Here is a 24,767-nt window from a genome sequence, read left to right as displayed (position 1 = left end):
GGCTCATGCCTGTAGTCCCAGCGCTTTGGGAGGCTGAGGCAGGCAGATCATTAGGTCAAGAGATCAAGACCATTCTGGCCAACATGGAGAAACCCCGTCTCTGCTGAAAATACAAAAATTAGCTGGGCATGGTGCATGCACCTGTAGTCCCAGCTACTTGGGAGGCTGAGGCAGGAGAATTGCTTGAACCCAGGAGGCAGAGGTTGCAGTGAGACAAGTTGGTGCCACTGCATTCCAGCCTGGTGACAGAATGAGACTCCGTCTCAAAAAAGAAAGTATTTAGACATTTAAAAGAGTTCTCAGTGGAATTTTCCTTTAATAAAAAGCAGCCACCAGATCATTTCTTTTCTAAAAAAAGTGGCCTGAAACATCAAGTGCAAGCACAGATAAGCAAGCCAGAATTTTGCATAGGTGAATGCTGGCAGCTATGCCAGAAGCCAGGTATATCCAACATGGTGATTCCCTCTTGCCTTTTCCTTGTCACCATGTGTGCAGGTGCCGTGGTGCTGGCCAGGTAAAAGCCCCATTTGCATAAGAAAAGATTAAGCTGGAATGGACAGCCTCTTCATGGGCTATGTAAATGGCACACCTGGTCAAACCAATCCATTAAGCTTTATGTAAACCAAACACCACCTCCTCAAGCCTCTCTGTACAATCAACCACATCTTGCCCCAAACCCAAAACTCACATGGGAACCTCCTTCTTCTGCAGGGGGACCCTCTCTCCTCTTTTGCCTGTTAAGCTTTCCACTCTTAAACTCACTTCGTGTGTGTGTGTTTGCGTGTGTGTGTCTGTGTGTGTGTGTCCACATCTTTGTTTTCCTTAATGCGAGAGAATGAACCTCAGGTATTTCCCCAGACAATGATGCCACTTCATTTTGGGGGCTCGTCCAGTATCTGAATCAGAATGGAAGTTACAATCATCAGAGCGAGCAGTGAGTATAGGAGTGAACCTTAACTTTCAACTGTCTTTTCATTTTGAGGCTCTTGGCCTCCATTTAAAATTAAATCAAATCAGTAAGAGGCATCCAACAGCCATTTAAATGCTGAAAAGGCAACTTCCATTCTTAAAGTCTCAGATGTAAGGCTTGCTGGGGAGAACATGGAGAACCCCCCAATACCTATGAGTCACTAGGCATGTTGGCCATGCTTCAAAACAGTTTCCTTTCACGGAGGACTTAGCCATTATGTGAGGCTGGGAAAGGTGCTAAAGCAATGAAAGGGTTCTACACGCTGGTGTTATCCAAAGGCTTCTGGACTAACCCCAACCTTTGACCACCTGACTGGGTGTTGGCAAAAGGGTCTCCAGTTATCCTGTCACAAAGTTTCTTCCTTTCCTATTCATGATTGCCACGTCTCCTATCCTCCTATCCTCTCTGTGTATGCAGTGTATGGGAATTGTTACAGTTCAGGGAACTAGTACTGTTAGGAAAAATTAGCAAATGCTGTAGTAACTGGGAATCCTATCTATTTTCTGTGATTCTCTAGGAGCAAAGCGTCTCTCCCAATAATCACTTCTCTCTCTACTCTTCCTCTAGTGAGCATATGGTATTTCTTTTTCTTTTCTTCTTTCTTTTTTTTTTTTTTTTTTTTTTGAGATGGAGTCTCGTGCTGTCACCCAGGCTGGAGTGCAGTGGCATGATCTTGGCTTACTGCAACCTCTGCCTCCCAAGTTCAAGCTGTTCTCTTGCCTCAGCCTCCCTAGTAGCCAGGACTACAGGTGTGTGCCACCATGCCCAGCTAATTTTTTGTATTTTGAATAGAGGTGGGGTTTCACCATGTTGGCCAGGCTGGTCTCGAACTCCTGACCTCAAGTGAGCTGCCCACCTTGGCCTCCCAAAGTGCTAGGATTACAGACATAAGCCAACGTGCCTGGCTGAGCACGTGGTATTTCTAAGCCAACACCACCACCTAGAGGAATAGAAATCCTCTCCATGAGGCAGGATTTCAGTCTGTGCTTTGCCCTAACACCCTAGCTTCCCAATTCTCCTCCCTTTTTGTGACCCTATACTACAGACCAGGCTGTATGCCTCTTCTATGAACAGGAAAACTCTGCTTTCAACAATTAGGAGTAAAATTCTTCCAAAGCCAAATTTAAGTTCTGGTACTGTCCCATCACCAGGAAAACTGCCATTAGGTCCCTACGTTCTTTTAAGGCACCCATTTTGCCCCAATTAAAACAGTGCTTAATAGTAAGAGGATTTAAAGTCCAGAAGTTAACCAGAACAATTCTGTAAGGGTAAATACTTTAGCATGGGCTATAATAGTAGGAAATAGAGTTCAATATAGCACACTCCTGATCCATCTTTTGTGGATGCACACAGATCACACGAATCTAGGAATTCAAAGGGGAATCACAAGAGGAGAACTAGGGCTGCATGGGTACACGTGACTAATCCCATCACCTGGTTTCTCTAGTTCCGTTGCTTGGAGGGTCATGCCTACAACCATGGATGGCACATCTAACAAGGGGCTAGGGTCCCTTGCTAGGACCCGGGAGGGAAAACGGTATGTGGGATACTCCTACTGTCTTCCCTTTCACCCTAGGTAACACTGAAAGGAGGGAGACTAAAGGGAAGCCTTTTCTTCTCACTTATCTTTCTAGATTGGTAACAGACAAACTTCAGCTTGCAACCCTCTGGAGTGCATTCTGAAACACTGGAACTTCTTTAACCCGACGACTTTGAAGAGAAAAGTGACTCATTTTTTTTTGCACAGTGTTGTGACCTTTGCAATCATTGTAAAACCAACCCAGCTCTTTTAGTAGTCATATCAGGCAGGCCTATAAAGAATTAGAAAAGCAATTTCTGGGATGAACCATCTGAGAATCCCCCATACTTAGGGCTCCCTCAAGTTCTCTTCTCATTACAGGACCTTAGGCAAATAAAGGAAGACTTAGGTCGATTTTCTGACAATCCCTACAGGTATTTAACTTTCCAAAACTTAACTCAGGTGTTTAACTTCACATGGAGGGATGTTATGCTGCTCCTAAGCCAAATCCTAACTGCAGCTGAAAAGCAGGCAGCTCTACAGGCAGCAGAGAATTTCGGAGATGAGAAATGTGTTTCCTATAATAAACTAAAAAAGAAGAAAGGAGATAGGGAAGACAAAGAAATAATAGAAAAACCATTTCAGATAGGAAGGGAAGTAGTTCCTCTTGACAACCCTGATTGGAACCCCAATAGCTCTGCCGATGAATAGAAAAGGAAACACTTTTTAATATGCATATTAGAGGGCCTACAGAGAAAGAGAGCCAAACCTCTTAATTACTCTAAATTGTCCATGAAAGAAAAAAGAAAAGTCAGATGCGAATCCCACAGCCTTAATGAAAAGGGTAAGGGGCACTAATAAAATACACCTCCTCATCCCCTGATTCAGTCGAGGGGACAGCTCATTCTAAAGGACAATTTATTACACAGCTCCCAGTATTAGAAAAAAAAATTACAGAAGCAGGCTATAGTAACAGATATCACCTTGGAGAACCTTCTGAAGGTGGCCACTTTGGTAGTTTATAATAGGGGTGAGGAGGATGCCCAAAAGAAAGAGGAAACTCAGGAGAAGGGCAGAGGCCCTAGTAGCTACTTTGCAGGCTTGCGAAGTCCAGGATCCCTGAGGTGCATCTCCTAATTGCTATCGGTGTGGCAAGTCAGGGCACTTTAAAAAAAAAGTGTCCAGGCAGCACAAAGAAGCCGCTTCAACCCTGTCCAGCCTGTGGCAGAGACCACTGGGGATCAAACTGCCCCCTGGAGATGGAGGTCACTGAGTTCAGAACCGGTATCACAGATGGTCCATCAGGACTGACGGGTCCCGGTGCTCAAACCCCTGGCTCCAATAGCTCAAATGGTCATTACAGCACAGGAGCCTAGGGTAATTCTGAAAATTAAAGGAAGGAATACTAGAGCCAGTCTCTCTTCTCCTCTCTAATCCAGACCTCCCCTCTTTCCATAGCCTGACCATAAGGGCCATCTCAGGAAAAACTCCACTCTAATCCAATACTTTTCTCAACCCCTTAGTTGCAGTTGGAGGGACCTATTATTTACAGATGCCTCCAAGCTGTTTCCACAGTGGCTATACTAGTCAGATAAGCCTCCAAATTGACCCTAAGGAATAACTGTTTACACACCACATAATGTGCAGGATTACTGTCCTCTAAGGGGAACCTTTGGCTAACAGCCAGTAAAGCAAGAAATTCGTAAGGCAGGATACGCAATAGTCACTCTAACTGATGTCATTGAAAGTGCGTCTCCTTCTCCAGGCAAAGCGCTCAATTAGCTGAACTGATAACTCCCGGAACAACACTTAAATTAAGCAAGTGAAAGGTAGCTAACATTTGCACTGACTCCAAGTATGCTTTCTTAGTTCTCCACACTCATGCTGCCATTTGAACAGAAAGACACTTTCTTATCACTAGTGGATCTCCTATAAAATATCACCAGGAAATTAACAGGTTATTATCCTCAGTTTTCCTTCCACAAGAAATAGCAGTAATGCGTTGTAGGGGACATCAAAAGGGAACAGATGAAGTAGCAGAAGGAAATAGGTTAGCTGATCAGGCAGCTAAGTCACTGGCAAGGAAGCCTCAAGGCGTCAACACACTTCAATCCCCTTTAATCCGGGAAGGCTCTGTCAAAGAAATTACCCCTCAGCACTCCCCTTTAAAAACAAAATGGATCACTTCTTAAGGGTATACTTCCAGCCTTCAGGATGGCTACAGTCAGCGACTGGCAAACATCATTTTTCAGCCTCCAGCCAACGGAAAATCCTTAAAATCCTTCACCAAGCTTTTCACTTGGGAAAGCATAAAACTTACCGATGTGCCCAGAGACTGTTTACAGAAGAAAACTTACTAAAAACAACCCAGATTGGAACCCCAATAGCTCTGCCAATGAATAGAAAAGGAAACACTTTTTAATATGCATCTTAGAGGGCCTTTAAGAGGATCTTAAAAATAATCCTCTGAACAGATGGCTCTTTTCTCCTCAAACCCAAAGGATAGAAAGCTATCCAGTGGAGGAATGGCAGGTAGACTTCACCCACATGCCAAATGCAAAGGGCATGCAATACCTCCTGGTATGGGTAGACACTTTCACCAACTGGGTAGAAGGATTTCCATGCTGTACAGAAAAGTCCTCTGATATAATAAAAGTATTAGTTAATTAAATAACTCCCCACTTTGGCCTACCCACGTACCTTCAAAGTGACAGTGGCCCCTCATTTAAGGCAGGCGTTACACAGGGGCTCTCAAAAAGCACTAGGCATACAGCGCGTAGGCACACAGCGCGTAGGCACACAGCACGTAGGCATACAGTCATACAGCGCGTAGGCATACAGTCATACAGTGCGTAGGCATACAGTGCATAGGCATACAGTCATACAGCGCGTAGGCATACAGTCATACAGCACGTAGGCATACAGTGCATAGGCATACAGTCATACAGCGCGTAGGCATACAGTCATACAGCGCGTAGGCATACAGTCATACAGCGCGTAGGCATACAGTGCATAGGCATACAGTCATACAGCGCGTAGGCATACGGTGCGTGAGTACAGATAGCATACAGCGTGTAAGCATACAGTCATGGCACATAGGCATACAGTCATACAGCGCATAGGCATACAGTCATACAGCGCGTAGGCATACGGTGCGGTGAGAGGCACACAGTCATACAGCTGATGTAGGGCATACAGTCATGGCCACAGCACGTAAGAGCTACAGTGCATAGGCATACAGCGCCAGAGGCACAGACCAGTGCATAGGCATACAGTCATACAGTGCGTAGGCATACAGTCATACAGCGTGTAGGCATACAGTGCGTAGGCATACAGTCATACAGTGCGTAGGCATACAGCACGTAGGCATACAGTGCATAGGCATACAGTCATCTCCATTGTGCTTGGAGTCCTCAGGAAAGGTAAAGAAAACAAATGATATTATCTAGAGACTCCTCAGAAAACTCTCCCAGGAAACTCACCTTCCTTGGGTCACTCTTCTTTCCATGGCCTTCCTATGGGTAAGAAATACACCTTTCAAAATGCTGTATAGATGGCCTTCCTTACCAATGATTTCTTATTAGATCAGGAAACCCCTAAGTTGGTTAAGCATATTACCTCTCTGATTCACTTCCAACAGGAATTAACACAACAATTAGCAAAAGCCCAAACCCAAGAAATAGAACCACAGTTATTTAACCCAAGATACTTGGTATTAGTATAAACACTCCTCTTTCTCTCTTCTTCCCTAAGCCTAAGCTGGGGAGTGCCCTACACTGTTCTTCTTTCAACCCCCTTGGCAATAAAAGTTACAGGAATCAACTCTTGGGTACATCGCACTCAAGTCAAAGCCTGGAGAGCTGAGGGAGCACCTCTGCCAGCCCAAAGGAATGTCCTAAATATCAACGTGAAGAAATAGAAGATCTTAAGGTGAAAATCATAAAAGATAAGTAACTGAGTGAGGGCTACACATCTTACTGAGTCCCACCTTTACCTCACCAAATACTTTTTGTCATTTAGACTTTTCCTCTCAAAATTCACCACCAAATATTAGAACTTTGTTTTAACATATATTTGCAAGGAAATTTTTAATCATTCATGGGATTGCATTTGTAACTTCGTAGACTGTCAAAGGGAAATTCCATATCTTAGCAAGTAAAATTTTAAATAGAAATTATCTATGACACCACCCTTGCAGGAACTGATATACTCACTCTATGATTTGCAGTAGAACTATACACTATGATACCTGCAATGTGGAATTCTGGTTGTAAAATTCTAATTGCTGTAATAGTGTGACTTATTATCATCTTTGTAACAGGATTAACAATTGCAGGAAAGATTTAGCCAAGGTTGTTTTGCTTAATTATTGTCCATATAGCAGGGGTAATAGTTACAGAAAAGACGTAAGCATGAAAGATTGTCACTGAGCTTGCTAGGACTTTTATTAAGATTGGTAATGTGGTGCACTCTAGCCATGAAAAGAAGTTTATAACGAAAAGAGATTTTATATAAGGATCTTGTATGGTAAATTCTTGTCCTAAAAGGAAATGACTGGGTGTTTAAAGGAAGGATGTTTAGGAGAAGTCAGAAAGTTTAAGAATATTGTAAAATGGTCTGTGAAAGTCATGAAAGGATGAATAATTGAAGAAAAGAAATTGCCAAGATTAGCACTAAAGTTACTTTAGCCACCCAATAAAATATTTCTTACAATCAAATTACAAATTATAAAAAGTGGCCTAGACCAAAAATTATCTTCTAATGGTGAGTCTAGGAGGGAAACACATGTATTTTCTCAAAGAAAAATATTACTTATATATTAACACTTCTGGTAAAATACAGCAAAATCTGGTGGAAGCAAGCTAGTGTTAAAATCCATTAAAATAGTTAACCGGTATGAAACTTCACAGTCATAGTTATGGCCTATAGTACCCGCACTAATAATAGTAATCTTAATACTCATGTTCAAGCCCTATATTCTAAATCTTCTTGTAAAATTTATCTCTTTTTGCCTAGAAGCAATCAAACTCTAAATGCTGCTGCAAACAGAACCACGCATGCACACGCCATTCTTCTGAGGACCCTTAGCTCAACCCCAGGAGGAGCCCTAGCTGCTGTTCCCCCAAATGATGCCTCTTTTTATTTATTTATTTTCCTTTTACAGGTGGAAGTGACACATCGAGAGAATCAAGCTGAAAACACCTGGGCCGGCTGCCCTGCCCATCTGCTAAGCACTCAGCAACTCAAGTGGAATGTCTGTTCAGAAAGAAGTCTTTATCCCTGCCCCCAGCACCAGGGCAGTAGCTCAGAGATTTGGGGGGAAAGCAAACTATAGAAGACAGCCCTAATCCTGCCTCCAGAGGAAATGACATAATTTAGAACAGTTCATGGAGAAAATCAAGCCTAGGGGTACTCTCGAAAACAGTGAAAGTTGTGCTGTAAGGGAATTGGGAGATTAACTCACTGCAGATGTAAGTCTGCTAGGTGTTTTTTTTGTTCTTGTTTTTGGGGTTTTTTTTTTTTTTTTTTTTTTTTGAGACGGAGGAGTTGCCGAGGCTGGAGTGCAATGGCGCGATTACAGCTCACCACAACCTCTGCCTCCCAGGTTCAAGCGATTCTCCTGCCTCAGCCTCCTGAGCAGCTGGGATTACAGGTGCCCGCTACCACACCCAGCTAATTTTTGTATTTTTTAGTAGAGACGGTGGCTCACTATGTTGGCCAGGCTGGTCTCCAACTCCTGACCTTGGGTGATCCGCCTGCCTCAGCCTCCCAAAGTGCTGAGATTACAGGTGCGAGCCACCGCCCCCGGTCAGGTTTGCTAGTTTTTAAAGAGGAATGGGGATAGATGTCGGAAATAACTTCTTCTGGTCATAACACATCTTAAACACTGTACTCAGGAACTATCTCCACAAAGAAGCTGAATTAGTCATTAAATTATTTTATATCTAAAGGCATTGTTAAAAACAATTGATTAATCAGCCAGCAATTAGTGGAGTTTACACTTGAGTGTGGTTAAGAGACAGCCAGAGAAAGAGAATCACCATATCACCATCATCCCAGGTGACTCTGCACAAACCCAAGGCTGTGGCCCCTGGTGAGCATCATCAGAAGCTTCACACTGCAGAGTAACTTTGGGGTTGGGGTGAGTGTGTATGGGAGTAGGAGGAGTCGTTAGCAAAATAATCCAGGCAGTCACTAAAGTAGGCAAATAAATAATAATAACAAACTGTGGATGTGGGGAAAGGTGAAAACTAATACACAGGGTTGCTGCAATATTCAGTTAATTCTTATTAGTAAAGTCAGTTATGTTCTATAAGTTACCACAAACACTGAATTAATAAATACTAAACTATTTGCTCTTGGGGAAAATATAGAGATCAGTTCCAGCGAGCCAAATTTTTGTCAACTGATCAATGCATAACCTTGATGTAGCTCAGAGATTTTTGTATTTTGAGTAGAGGTGGGGTTTCACCATGTTGGTCAGGCTGTTTGAAGAAACTTTATGTAATATACATTCTTGATTCATTAACATTAAACTCAAGGCCAACAGCACTATTACTCACATCTCAACAAAGCTTATCTAACACATGTATTATCTCCATAGAGCCCACTGGGACAAAGACAACACTTTAGCACTATGCTTGGGGATCGTTTTAAACAGTGAAATAGCACAAAAAGAATGGCTCTGACAGACTGTGAAAAGACACTTGTTTATAATGTGAGATTGCCATGTTTGACCTCAATTGAGAACATGTGCATTGGGTGACTAAGATATGTCACTTGCCTTCTCCTATCCATGAAAGACCACAAAAGCACAGTGAATATTGATTTGGGGGTGGGGGGCAGGGGGTGTCAAATTTTAGCAAGTAGGTAAATTCACAAATATGGAATATGTGAATAAAGAAAACCAGCAATATGATCTAAATGGCCCAATTTCCAACAAAAAGTTACTAGACATGCAAAGAAACAGGAAAATATGACCCATATAGATTTTAAAAGGCAGGCAACAAAAATGATGAAAGCAAACAGAATTCACATTTGAAAGACAAAGCCTTTAAAGTAGCCACTGTAAATAAGCTTAAAAAACTAAATGAAACCATGATTAAACAAGTAAAGGAAGATATGATGACAGTGTTCAATGTTGACTGTGATTGGGCTGATGATGCATACATGCCCAGACATAAATTTTCATTTTGTTTAGTAAGAATAAGATGTGGTTCATTGTTGGAACAGGTCACTGAAAAACTGTTGACTGACATAAATTCATTTCATAAAATATATGAGCTATTTATATAACATATGTAAATGATGCTTTTATATTAAGCCCAATGAAATAAAGTTTAAAAATTCAGAATGTTATAAGAAAGCATGATGAAACTATTTTTCATCTTTACATTTTTATACTTCCCGTGTCCTTTTGTTGCTTATTTGTTAAGGTATATCTTTTGTAAGCAACATATACCTGAGATTTTTAAAAGATAATATTTAATTTGTGCATTTTAACAAGGGACTTAAAATCTGTATATAATTTTGGTTATTACTGATATATTTGAACTCATGTCAACTATTGCCTAATATGTTTAGTCTTTATTATGATTTTATTTTTTTCTTCAAATTCTTTTTGAACTTCTCTTAGATTATTTCTTTTTGTGCTAATTTGGAAATTATAAATTTTATTCATATTATGTTATTAATTACTTCAATATTTTATCAACCATACTTACTTTCATAATTTCCTGAGTCTAATGTAAATTAGTGCATTAATATTACCCTTCCTCAAAAGAGGTGAATCTCAATACTCTCTAAGTCTTCTATGAATTATTTTACTATCTAGCAGTACTGTTGAGTCCATTGTGTCTTGTTTAAAATGTTTTCTATTTTATTCCCATTTTCCAGCATGTTTTGAGAAACTTAGATTGTATTTTCTGTGGCTTATCTTTTTAGCTTCAGGCTATTTTTTTCATGCTGATAGGTCTATAGCTTAATTTTTTTTACTAGAATCTATACAATATAAATTATTGTCTCTCTACCCTAGAATATCTCCACTGTGTTGTTATTTTAAGTGACAGTTTAGCTAGGTTTAGAATTCAGCATTGACAGTTATTTTCCTTCATTTTTTTGAAAATATTAATCCAATTTATGTCCGAAATAAATTTTTACAGATAAAAGTTCCATTGTGCAATGCTATTTATCTGTTGATCATCTGTTTTATATGATGAGTAATTTCTTTTTTTTGCTTTATCACTGTAATTCTTTATTTTAGGTATAAAATTTCTTGGTTTGGATGTGTTTTACTTTCCTCTTCAACACTAGATATTTATTTTATTTTAAAGGATTTATACATTCCTTCAATTCTTAAAAACCGTCAGACATATCTTTTTTTTGAACAATGTCTCTGTACTCTGTGTTCTGTCATTGTCTGAAACTTTTGCTAGACATCTCTTGGAGCATCTCAATAGGTTCCTCATTTCTCAAATTCATTTTTATGTTCTAATTTTCATCTATCTTTTTGTCATTAATTCTACATTCTGTTTGTCCATACTATCTGTTTTTTTCATCATATTAGCAATATATCTATATATTATGTGCGTATATTTATATCTATATCTATATAATGTGTGTATATTTATATCTATATGCTCCTATTTGGTCTTTTCAGTTCTCTTAGGCCTTGAATCTGTCTGTTTCTCACTGCTTCATAAATTGTTATTCTTTCTTTTTGGCTATTTCTACTTTTATTCCTTTGAGTTCTTTACCATATTTATTTTATGTCTTTTTCACATTGCTCATTGGACTTAATTCATTGGAATGGATTAACCCATTTATTGAAATTATGAGCTATTGTTTATTAATTTAGTTTTTCTGTTATGTTGTGAAATTTAGGCTGCAGGGTCATCTTAAGAGCTGCTTCTCTTCATTTTTCTCCTTCCTTCTCTTTCTTCTTAAACCTACTTCCCTCTAAACCCATAATATCATGACCTCTCTTTCATGTCTGAAATTATGTTTTACTCTACCTGATAAAACAAGTTTTTCATTTCAAAATCTGCAATTATATTGGTAATCCAGGGCAGTCATTCTGTGGAGGCAGTATTGATCCATTGTGGTGGTCAGTGCTTGTCTTGCTCACGGTCCTGGTTATGTGGCTCCCCACAACGCAACAACAGCTCAATGCCAAATGTAGACCTATGCAATCCTTGTGGGTATTTAACCTCCTTTCCCAGAAATAGAGAATATACCATTGCTTTGGTCCTATACAGTGAGCCTGGTTCTCCATCTTGCCATTTCTGAAACACATTTGCTTCCTTTTTTTCCCCCCAGCCTGGAATTCAGGTCTGTGCCTTCTACTTCCGTACATTTCTCTGTATTTTAGGTGAACGGACATTTTATATTGTCTCTGACCATGGTTATGTCGTTTTAATTTGTTTTGACATAAATTTAGCCCATTTTTCTAAATTTAATTAGGGGTGTTGGCTATTTATCTGTGAATTCTCAGTACAACCTTGACAGGAAGAGAATATACTTCGATAATCAAAGTCGGGTAGAGATGGCTGAAGAGACAACTAAAAAATGCATGCTGTATCATCAGAAAGTGCAAATGGTCATAAAGTTTACTTTTCTCCATGTTTCCTCTTTTAAACTGAAAATAATCTACCAGGGTAATTACATGTTATTCTTTTGATTTTAAATTTTATTACTAAATTATCATTATTTCCTTTTACAATATGCAATCTTTTAAATTTTAATGACATGCAGATATTTTAAAGTTCCAGAATATGTCATTGCATTGTCTTCTGTATTTGAGTCTTTGTGCTTTTATTACTTATCTGCCTATGCTATTTAATGATATAGAAATATAGAAATCTGCTTTAGAAATTCAAAACACATTTTCTTAGCTTATCGTGTGAAGTAATGACCAACATATATACATATGTATATATGTTGGTCTTTGCCCCAAGTTCCTGACACAGAGCACCTAAAACCCTGCTTGACAGGGATGATAGGAGAGTAATTGTTCTAATATTTGAACTTTGACTGCAGTTCCTGACACAGGGCTCCTAAATAACCTTGGAATTTTCTGGGTGATAGGAATGTCTGTTGTTCTAATGAGGCAACTCTTAATGCGCTGGTCGTAAGAAAGATCAAGCCATGATTAGAAGCTTAGAGCATTGGCTGGGCAAAGTGCTGTGTAATCCCAGCACCTTGGGAAGGCGAGAGAATCACTTGAAGCCAGGAGTTCAAGACCAGCCTGAGCAACATGGTGAAACCCCCATTTCAAAAAAAAATAATAATAATAAACAAGCTTAGAACTTTCAACCTCATCAAATAGAACAAAAATTTGAGTCATTAGCTAACACGTCTCTTTCTGACTGGGAAGCAAAACTGAGATAAAAAGAGTATTAAAGCAGTAAATATTTATCAAATAAAATTGAGGTTTTTATTTCTTTTGGTTGCTCAACTGCCAAGCACATAACAGATGCTCAACAAATATTTTTTCATTGTTCCTCTTTTTTAATTCATTCATTTAGTGTTTGGAGTTTATACAGATTTTACATAATTTTTTGGGTCATCTGATTTAACAACTAAGAAAATAACACTAACGGTGTTGAGAGAGTTTGGAAAGACGGTCTGTGTATCATGCGTTACGATTTGCCATCCTGAAATGAAATGCCAGCCAAAACATTTTTTACAGACAACATTTAGTAAACATTAGTAGTGTTTTAATAAACTTTTGTGTTGTGTAGTTTGCAGAGATAATATAAATGCTCCTTATGAAGTCCACAATTAATAATCCAAGAGTTAAAACTGAAAAAAAAAACAACAGGATGTTCTAAGAGGGATATGGTGGCACAGTGAATGATCCTTACTCATCTCATTCATTAGCTATTCTTATAGGATTATGTATGTACTCTGCTTCTTCTTTAGGTAATGTTAAAGTAAAAACATAACACGACAAAAACAAAAGCTAATTTTTTTCTTTGTATGCTTAAAGATGACATTCAAAAACAGATAAACTAGTCACTATCATCATTTAAGTTAACTGTCAGCCTTTGGAATGTGCTAGTTTTACAAAAACATGGCTCTTCTCTAAACTTTTCTTCATTTCTTTTTTGTATACTTTGTTCTGTTATCCTTAGAATTAATCCCATGAAGTCATTCTGTCATCTTAATTTAGCAACACCATTCCTTAGAAGGGTTTGCAAGTATAATCGCATCGTGACACACAAATTATGATAAACTATGGGACCAAATCATGCTTCTTAATGAAATAATACATTTGCATGGATTGAAGCTGATATACAAAACATGTCTGCAAACAGCCTGATACTAGCCAAGTTTTGTTGAATCCCACAATAAAAACGTACTTGCATTGTATTTGTATTGCAGCTTGAAAATTCAAATGGAAATAGCCTGATGTATGTATACCAGAAGAAAACTTTAAATACAATTTAAAATTAAAAATAAATTTTATTTTGTTAATTCATATGAATAAAACAATTATCTTAACATCGGCATGATTTGCTCTGTTTGATCTTCCGGTTTCGTGTTTTAGACTCAGCAATCTCTATCTTCTATAGAGTTGATTACTTATAATTTCATAGAGCCAAGATTCTTGAGAACACATCACTGAAAATGAAATTTGAATTGTATGTTTTTTGTATCAATTCAGTCTGAGGGATTTCTGATGATTCCTTCTACAAATCCCAGCAAGAGAATAGTTTATTTTGCTCCTTTGTACCAAAAGATAAGATTTTACAGTTTAAATGGTTATCAGTGTTGGAACATTAATACACTTACAGAAAATAGATGTACCATCTTCTTAACGTTTACATTATTAGATAGAAAAACCAGTGCCTAATTTTCTTTGTAAACCCATAATATTCTCTGAAAAATAGAGAGTCCTCTTTATAAGGAGATCATGAACTATTCAAGTAGAATTGGCACTTAAAATTTGTCTATCTTCATCTCATTCTCAACTAAAGAATTACTTCTTCAAGTTTCTTATTAAATAATAATTTGGTGTCTACTGGAGGAATTTCAAAATGTGAGCCCACTAGTCTCTTTCAACTAATAATTTCAACATCTTTTCTTTATTTTGTAGTTTTCTTCCCTGTAAAATATATTCTGTTCCTCGACCAGTATTTATGGAACACTGTGCTAGGAATAAATAATGAAACCGAGCTTGCATTTAAGAGCCAGTCATTAACTGGAAAAACACACCAACAGCTGCTAATTCCTACCTCAGCTCAGATTAGGTATTTGAAGAGAAGTGTGCCCCTAAGTTTCTCTTTCTAGATTGGAAATCTGTGAGTACATAGCAACTCAGGTGACTGTCCAGACGCTATCCTCCTTGTCACCTTCCTTTAATGCTGTCTAGTTCAGCAATACTCTTTTATAAATATGGAACCAATACTTACTATTAGACCTTTAGGTGTATATGCCCATAGCAAAGAAAAAAATTATGAGTGACATTATTTATTCCTTTGATAATTTTAATTTAAATATACACCATTTCTTAGATTTTCCCGTCTTATATTCATTATTTTGAGTCTGTTGTCTCAGGTTACCAAACACAGTTTACGTTATTTTTCATATCATGGTGCCATCTATGATTTTTTCAATTTCCTTTTCTATATTGTAATCTGATTAGTCAATAAAAATAAGGTGGGGGTCAATGACAAAACACTAAGCTATATGATTATAGACCTCTCTTGACTGGGACATGAAATCTGTGGAAAAAGCAATGGTGTATACATTTTTTAAGAAGGTTATTCAGTTTTGATATGATATTCAAATAGGTCTTGAGACTTCATCCTTCCCTAATATATTTAAGAGTTAGTCCTCAAAAATAAATTAATAATGTCAACATGCATTACATCTGAATTTAGACTAATATTAATTCGTCTACAGCATGTATGATACAGCCTTCCTTTAAGGCATGATTTTGGTGTTATATCTACAATCCATAGTAAGCAAATTCCTTACTTAACATTAAAATGTTTCACAAAAAGATAAACACCAAGGAGAACAAATTCCTTTAACAAAACCAAAACCAAGAAAGAACACTTGTTTCCATAAGGTGCAAACATATTTTAATTACTCTAATAAAATACCTTGAATTAATGCATGTATTTTTGCATTTTGAAGAACCCAAGCCCCCTTAATCACAAAAATCTGCAGTTGAAAAATATTTTATTGGAGTTTTGTGATATACTTTCAAGGAGATACACAATGTCTAAGTAATCATGTAATCTCAGTAATCTCTGCGTGTTCTGATAAAGTTTACAAATAGCTCTATACTTTAATTTAAAATTGTACTGTTTTAATAAATTAGTAAACAAAACAACCATGACTGTGATGCTAATCTAAGTTACTCACACTCTTTTATTTGACACTTTTTGTTTCCCTAGTAACACTTTCTTCTCTTATCCAAACACTTATCACTTGTTCTTATTTTCTGCTGTTAACTTCTAAGTTTTATGAAGGAATATGCCTATCTTATTCTCTGTTTTATCCCCAAATTCTAGCATGGGGCCTGGCATACAATGCACGGGCACTGACTGTCTTTGACTGAATTATAAAACAAAATGAAGGTAAAAGTTCTGGGAAACAGAAGATTGAGAACTTCAACTAAATATTGCTTGACCACAATTCACCCTTGAGAAAAGGGCACATTTCACCCTTGAGAAAAGCAAGCGGATACAACTTATTATTTCTAAGGTCCAACTCAGATATGGGGTTTTCATTATTTCATTTGTGATCCAAGAATTGGCAAGAACTAAAAATATATGTAGAATGTTCTTTCCCAGAAGGCCTTATTAAATTTTAAGCCAAGCTCGCTCAACAGGCATGGATGTTAGGAGAGTCCAGGTGCTGTTTTAAACACCACATCCTTTTCAACAATGTAGAAGCTGCTTTCCACTGCAAGGAAACATACTACAGCCCTTCACCCTCATCTTCCCACAGTGGAGGGGCGGCCATGCACTTCCTGGAGAATAAGCACATACTCTGCAGTGGGCACAAGGAGCCGGCTCAATTCTATGGGAATGAGGAGTAGCTACAATCTCACTGTGTTAGGGCATAATAGCGTCCTTTAATTACACATCTACAGTGCTTCCTGAGCTGCTAGGAGACCCCACTCAAGTGTTCAATGAAGGAAACCCTCTTGATTCAAAGATTCAGGATATGCGGATTTGAATAGCCACTGCATCCTGCCCCCCTGGTGCCACTCTAGCCCTCTGTCGCCTGCAGATGGCCCGGCCTGGCAAACACTCGCCTTGTTCAAAGGGAGATTAGCAGGTGTTAAAGACCAGTGGCTCTTAAACAAGTATTTCCCCTAATGTAATCAAAAAACTGAAAGAACATGGAAAAGGAAAGTTACAGATACAAAGTTAGCAGCTGTTTGAAGCATTTTATGTAGAAAGTGGATACTCATAGATTTTTAATGCACAGAACCCTTAGAAGCCCCTCTACAAAAATAGACTTCCTGTAATCTGACCATGAGACTTCACTTGCCAAGTCCTTTTGTCCCCCTGAATCGAACTATTGTATATTTTATATACTACCATTCATGCATATATAAATTAGCAATGGAAAAATCAGCCTAATTATTATCCACTTCAGATATCAGAATTGAATCTCTAAGCATGGATAAGGAAATGCAAAGTTATTCAGAGTAGATACCTTTTCTGGGTGTATTTTATTTGAATCTGAATTATCTGAGGTTGTTAGGATGATTGCCTACAATGACAATTTGCAATCACACCCAAGCAAAACTAAAGTTATCTATACCTTGCATTATGTTTCTGTTTGCTTACTTTTAAAATATTATTAAGACTTTTTTTCTCACTATGTTTCTCACATGCATCGATGCACACTAGAAGTATCTTTTGGTAGAAAAACAACATTTGTCTTGGTTTAAGACAGGAGGCAAGTCTACTTTATGAGAGTAGCAATTATTTGTAAGACACAATTATGCAATGGAATGAATGGAAAAAAACAGAATTCAGAATCCATACCATCCACAGCTGGATTAATATAGCTCAAGTATTTTTCACCATGGTGTTCCGTAACCTATTCCTTTTTTTTTCTGCAGTATTTCTCTAGTGACAGTGCCATCAAACTAAACTCATCTCTTTAGCCCTGAAAGTTCTCTGTAATCGGAATTATAGCCAGATTTTTAACCTTAGTCCTAATACATTTCCAATATTATTCTTTTGCTCTGATGAATTCTGGTTATTTGCTACTCATTCCACACTTTAAGGTCATATTAACCAAGATAATTTAAGAATGCTTGTGGCATAGCTCATAAGACAATGTGTAATTTTTTCATAAATAAAACATTTAAAATCAAATACATTTTTTTCTGTCTAACATATGTTTGATTCTAAAACCACATATAAAGAATACTAAGGCAAAAGGTAAGAAAAAAAATCTACTTTGATCTGAAGTTCCTGTCTTAAAGTGCATAACAGAATATTTTTGAAAACCTGACTGAATCTCACATACATAGTGCCTCACAGAGAATTGCAAGATAGCAACTCAAATGTCACTTGTTTACTTAGGGAGGCTTATGTGACAGAGTTAAATAAAGTGTGTGCATTCTATTTCTTATGAACTATGCTTATGAGCACAAATTGTAGTTTAAAGTCATTTTAAAACCATTTTAAAGACTAAAACGTGATAGTGTTTCCTGTGAAAAATATATTTTGTATTTACTACTACAGATTTTGCGATTATGTGCATGGTTTTAGGAATATATTATACAACATTTCTCTATTGTCAATAAAAAGGGTCAATTATTTTAGTGTGTGCTAAATCTCAGGCCGTACATTGCATGGGTAAACATTTTATTTTATTAAACTCATTTTAAAACTCATTTTTTGAGGTTGTATGTATTATGACACTAATTTTATAGATGAGAAATCAGGTTCTACCAGGTGAAGTAGATTGTACATATTTGCGTATTCAGTAAGTGTGAGGCCATGATTAAATGAAGTCGATATAACTCCAAAGTATGTGCTTTTTTTCAGTGTTAGCAATATCTCAATCTTGGTTTTGAAACAGTTAATTTAGCATCATCGATAGACAGTGTTTATCTCAAGTCTGTAAAGCAGTACTTTTTAAATTTCAGAGTCCAGCTTCTTTTTTTTTTTTTTAAGATCCTTTTCTAATGCTCTCTGTTGTCCCACCCAACTCTCCAACAAGCCCCAGTGTGTGCTGTTACCCTGCCTGTGTATATTTGTTCTCATTGTTCACCTTCCACTTACAAATGAGAACATGCAGTGTTTGGATTTCTGCTCCTGCGTTAGTTTGCTGAGGATAATGGCTTCCAGCTCTATCTATGTCCCTGCAAAGGACATTATATTCCTTTTTATGGCTGCATAGTCTTCCACTTTGTATATATACAAAATTTTCTTTATCAAGTTTATTATTGATGGGCCTTTGGGTTGATTCCATGTCTTTGTTGTTGTGAATAATGCTGCAGTGAACATACACATGCATGTATCTTTGTCGTAGAATGATTTATATTCCTTTGGGTATATAACCAATAGTGGGATTGCTAGGTCAAATGATATTTCTGGTTCTAGATTTCTGAGGAATTGCCACACTGTCTTCCACAATGGTTGAACTGATTTACATTCCCACCAACAGTGTAAAGTGTTTCTATTTTTCTGCAACCTCACCAGCATCTTTTGCTTCTTTACTTTTTAATAATTGCCTCATTCTGACTGGCATGAGCTGGTATCTCATTGTGGTTTTGATTTGCATGTTTCTAATGATCAGTAATGTTGAGCTCTTTTTCATGTTTGTTGGCTGCACAAATGTCTTTTTTTTTGAAAAATGTCTGTTCATGTTCTTTGCCCACTTTTTAATTTTTTTTTGTAAATTCATTTAAGCTCCTTATAGATTTGGATATTAGACATTTGTCAGTTGGATAGATTGCAGAAATTTTCTACCACTCTTTAGGTTGCCTGCTCTCTGATAATCATTTGTTTTGCTGTGTAGAAGCTCATTAGTTTAGTCAGATCCCATTTGTCAATTTTTGCTTTTGTGGAGATTGCTTTTGGTAATTTTGTCATGAAATCTTTGCCCGTGCCTATGTCCTGAATGGTATTACCTTGTTTTTCTTCTAGAGTTTTTATAGTTTTGGGTTTTCCACTTAAGTCTTTAATCCATCGTGAGTTAATTTTTGTATAAGGTGTAAAGAAGGAGTTCAGTTTCCATTTTCTGCATATGGCTAGCCAGTTCTCCCAACACCATTTATTAAACAGGTAATCCTTTCCTCATTGCTTGTTTTTATCATGTTTGTCAAAACTCAGATGGTTGTAGAGGGGTGGTCTTATTTCTGCGTTCTTTATCCTGTTCCATTGGTCTATGTGTCTTTTTTTTTTTTTTGTATAAGTATCGTGCTGCTTTGGTTATTGTAACTTTGTAGTATAGTTTGAAGTCTGGTAGTGTGATGCTTCTGGCTTCATTATTTTTGCTTAGGATTGTCTTGGCTATGCAAGCTATTTGCTGGTTCCATATGGATTTTAAAATAGTTTCTTCTAAATCTGTGAAGAATGTCAATGGTAGATTAATGGGAATAGCATTAAATCTATACATTACTTTGGGCAGTATGGCCATTTTCATGAGATTGATTCTTCCTATCCATGAGCATGGAATGTTTTTCCATTTGTTTGTGTCCTTTCAGTTCTCCTTGAAGAAGTCCTTCACTTCCCTTCTTAGCTACAATCCTAGGTGTTTTATTCTCTTTGTAGCAAATGTGAATGAGAATTCGTTCATGATTTGGCTCTCTGCTTGCCTGTTGTTGGTATGTAGGAATGCTTGTGACTTTTGCACATTGATTTTGTGTCCTGAGACTTTGTCGAAGTGGCTTACCAGCTTAAGAAGTTTTTGAGCTGACAGGATGGGGTTTTCTAGATATACAATCACGTCATATGCAAACGAAGACAATTTGACTTCCTCTGTTCCTATTTGAATAACCTTTATTTCTTTCTCTTGACTGATCGCCCTGGCCAGAACTTCCAATACTATGTTGAATAGGAGTGGTGGGAGAGGTGATTCTCGTTTTGTGCCGGTTTTCAAGGGGAATGCTTCCAGCTTTTGGCCATTCAAGTATGAAATTGGCTGTGGGTGTGTCATAAATGGCTCTTATTATTTTTAGGTATGTTCCTTCAATACCTAGTTTACTGAGTGTTTTTTTAACATAAAGGGATGTTAAATTTTATCAAAGGCCTTATCTTCATCTATTGAGATAATCATGGTTTTTGTCTTTAAATCTGTTTATGTGATGGATTACATTTATTGATTTGTGTATATTGAAGCATCCTTGCATCCCACAGATGCAGTCAACTTCATTGTGGTGGATAAGCTTTTTTGATGTGCTGTTGTATTCAGTTTGCCAGTATTTTCCTGAAAATTTTTGCATTAATGTTCATTAGGGATATTGGCCTGAAATTTTCTTTTTTGTTGTTGTTGTATGTCTGCCAGGTTTTGTTGTATGTTGCCAGCATCAAGATGATGCTGTCCTCATAAAAGAAGTTTCTCCTTTTTGATTGTGTGGAATCATTTCAGAAGAAAGGGTGCCAGTTCCTCTTTGTATTTCTGGTAGTATTCAGCTGTAAATCCATCTGGTCCTGGGCTTATTTTGGTTGGTAAGCTATTTATTATTGCCTCAATTTCAGAACTTGTTATTGGTCTCTTCAGGGATTCAGCTTCTTCCAGTTCAGTCTTGGGAGGGTGTATATGTCCAGGAATTTATCCTTTTCTTCTAAATTTTCTAGTTTATTTGCATATAAGTGTTTATAGTATTTTCTGATGGTTGATTGTATTTCTGTGGGGTCAGTGGTGATATTTCCTTTATAATTTTTTATTGTGCTGATCTGATTCTTTTCTCTTTTCTTTTTTATTAGTCTAGCTAGTGGTCTATATAGTTTGTTATTTTTTTCAAAAAACCAGCTCCTGAATATACAGGCACCCAGTACAGGAGCACTCAGATTTATAATACAAGTTCTTAGAGACCTACAAAGAGACTTAGACTCCCACACAATAATAGTGGAAGACTTTAATACCCTCTGTTAATATAAGACAGATTATCAAGACAGAAATTAACAAAGATAGTCAGGACTTGAACTCAGCTCTGGATCAAGTTGACCTGATAGATATCTATAGAACTCTTCACCCCAGAACAACAGAATATATAGTCTTCTCAGCACCCCATGGCACTTACTCTAAAATTGATCACATAAATTCCTCAGCAAATGCAAAATAACTGAAATCATGACAAAAAGTCTCTCAGCCCACAGTGTAATCAAACTAGAAATCAAGATTAAGAAAATCACTCAAAACCATACAACTACATGGAAATTGAACAAATTGAATGACTCGAGTAAGTAATGAAATTAAGGCAGAAATCAAGAATTTATTTGAAACAAATGAGAACAAAGAAACAACAAACCAGAGTCTCTGGCACGCAACTAAAGCAGTGTTAAGATGGAAATTTATTGCACTAAATGCCGGTATCAGAAAGCTAGAAGGATCTCGGATGGACACCGTGACATCACAACTAAAAGAACTGGAGAACCAAGAGCAAACAAACCCCAAAGCTAGCAGAAGACAAGAAATAATCAAGATCAGAGCAGAACTGAAGGAGATAGAGACACAAAAAATCTATCTCTGAAGGAGACAGAGACACAAAGAGAATAAAACACCTAGGATTATAGCTAACAAGGAGATAGAGACACAAAAAAACTTCTACTTCCTGGTCTTTATTTCTAAAGGAAGGAATATCGTGGTCCCACAGAATGCAATGTGATCTCGTGATGATTAAAGAAGAGACTTGTGAAATGCCAGTGTCTCAGAAATTAACTAAGCATCTCCCATGCATACTCTGTGTCTTCTGGTACCTAGAGGCATTATATATTACTTGTTCTTTAAAGGATCATTTATAATATTGCCTGCCACCACATGCAATTCATATATATAGAGAGAGGATGAGGTAAATAAATATAGAAAACATTATTTCTTTAAAAATAGCATGCTTGAGATATTTAGACATTGTCAAAGAAATATTTAAAATAAGTAAATCCATCACAAATTACCTGTTTTTCAAAGGACGTTGCCAAACTATAAAGCCACTTTATAGCTTTTACTACACTTGTAATTATCCACTGTGTAATTAACCCTTTCATATGACAAAGAATGACAGTTTTATAGTTATTCTCATGGTGCATGTACCAAAAATCTATATTTTTGGAGATAGTTTTATAAATTATGTGCCTGTTGTTGCTAATATTGAATTGAAGGCAAGTCTCACCTCCCTAGAAAGTCTTATTTAGGCAGATTATGTAACTCAACATGATGACTATCATCTGTTTAAATATATGTGTGTATATATGTATATGTCCACACACAAATACATGTACATGTATACATATATGCAGCTGCTCTTAGAGATTCTAAAGGCACTATTTGAGAACTATACAAATACAGAAGCCCTAGAAAACATGTTTACCTTATACAATGTTAGAGTAGAAATTCTCCCTACAACGTGCTCAAATTGGATTTTTAACATGTTTTCCTTTATTGAAATGAATATAAAATGTAAATAATGGAACATTGGGTTTTTTAAGAAAATCAAGAGCAAAAATTAGTCATTGATTAATAAATCTAATTATTTACAATATTTGTAGTAAAAATCTGTGGGTATATAATTCAATAAAAAAGGAAAGTCATTTTTAAAAATGTGCTATGTACTTAGTAAAAACATTACAGGATGTCTGTCAATGCTGATATCCCTTCACTTTCTGACTTTTTGATCCTCATCTATACTCGTACACCTTGTTAGTAGCTAATAAGCTGATATTTTAAGTATATTTCAATAAAGCTAGTGAAATGTCTAGATCTCACTGTATTAGGTAGTTGTGCTGCTTTGTAGTCTATTTATTCTCTTTTTTCTTATTTGTAAGATAGTATTCTTGCAAACAAATCACAATTGTTTGTCCATTCTGAGTGGATGAATTTCTACATTCAAATCAGATCAATTTTAATGCTCTAATCTTAAACAACAGAGAATAGCTAATGTGTCAGACACGAGATTCCTGTGATGGCTGAATAAAGCCAACTGTGGTATGCCAGTACCAGAGTAAAGACATTGACATGCAAATTCAGACGGTATGGCCTACAGGTAGCTATCAGTCTGAAGGAAAAAGATGAACGTGAATGTCAGCAAATGAAATAAATCGTTGTTCAAAGTTTCACAACTGTATTTCAGAGTAATGCAAGAAAGTTGTAACTAAGGGCTACATCACCTGACAAAACTCTCTAAAGCTTTAACAAGGATAAAATAATAAAAACACAATTTCGTAGATTTTCTGTATCTCACTAGGAATCCTACACTGAACTAAGCACTTGCTTTCTGTTCAGTATCTAAATTTATCTTTCCAGCAAGCCTACGAGGTTGGCATCTAACAGATTATAAAACCAAAGCTCACTGTAGGTAAATAGTAAAAGTCAGATTAAAATACAAATTAATCTTGACTCCAAACTATCCCAGATAGTTTAGGACCACATGTGGAAGTAAAAAAGGGATGTTCAATTGGATAGTAAGTTTTCATTAATGCCATCTAACAGGTGATAAGCTGAGGAAGGTTAATAGGATCAGTTAGTAAGCAGAACTTTGGAATTATGAGTGAGTGTATTTGTTTCCTACTGTTATGGTAAAAAATTACTATAAATATATTGATCTAAAACATCTTCCTTAGATGTCTGAAGTCTGAAAGGGTCTCACCAGTCTAAAACCAAGGTGCAAACAGGGCTGTTTTTCTTTCTGGAGACTCAAGGAACCAATTCATCTTCTTGCCTTTTCTAGCTTCTAGAGACTGCCTTCATTCCTGTGTGATAACCCCCTTCCACCCTTAAAGAGAGCAATGGCCAGTTGAGTCTTTCTTACACCTTGTCACTCTAACACAAACTCTTCTTTCCTTTTCTTCCACATTTAAGGATCTTGTGATTACATTTGATCCTGAGAATCCATGATAATCTCCCTTTTTTAAGGTCAGTTGATTAGAAACCTTGGCTTCATCTGCTAAATTTAGTGTCTTTTTCTATTTAACATATTCACAAATTCCAGGGATTAACCCATTTATGCCTGAGGTTGCAATATTTTGAATTTTGAAATTAGACATTGGCGATGACCTTGAGCAGTAGGATATAAATAAATCCCACATGCTTCACATTCCAATAATGAAACACTAGGAATAAATGGGTTTTAAG

This window comes from Hylobates moloch, unplaced genomic scaffold (assembly GCF_009828535.3).
Source record: "Hylobates moloch isolate HMO894 unplaced genomic scaffold, HMol_V3 SCAFFOLD_4, whole genome shotgun sequence".
Lineage (NCBI taxonomy): Eukaryota > Metazoa > Chordata > Mammalia > Primates > Hylobatidae > Hylobates > Hylobates moloch.
This window is presented reverse-complemented; position numbering follows the sequence as displayed.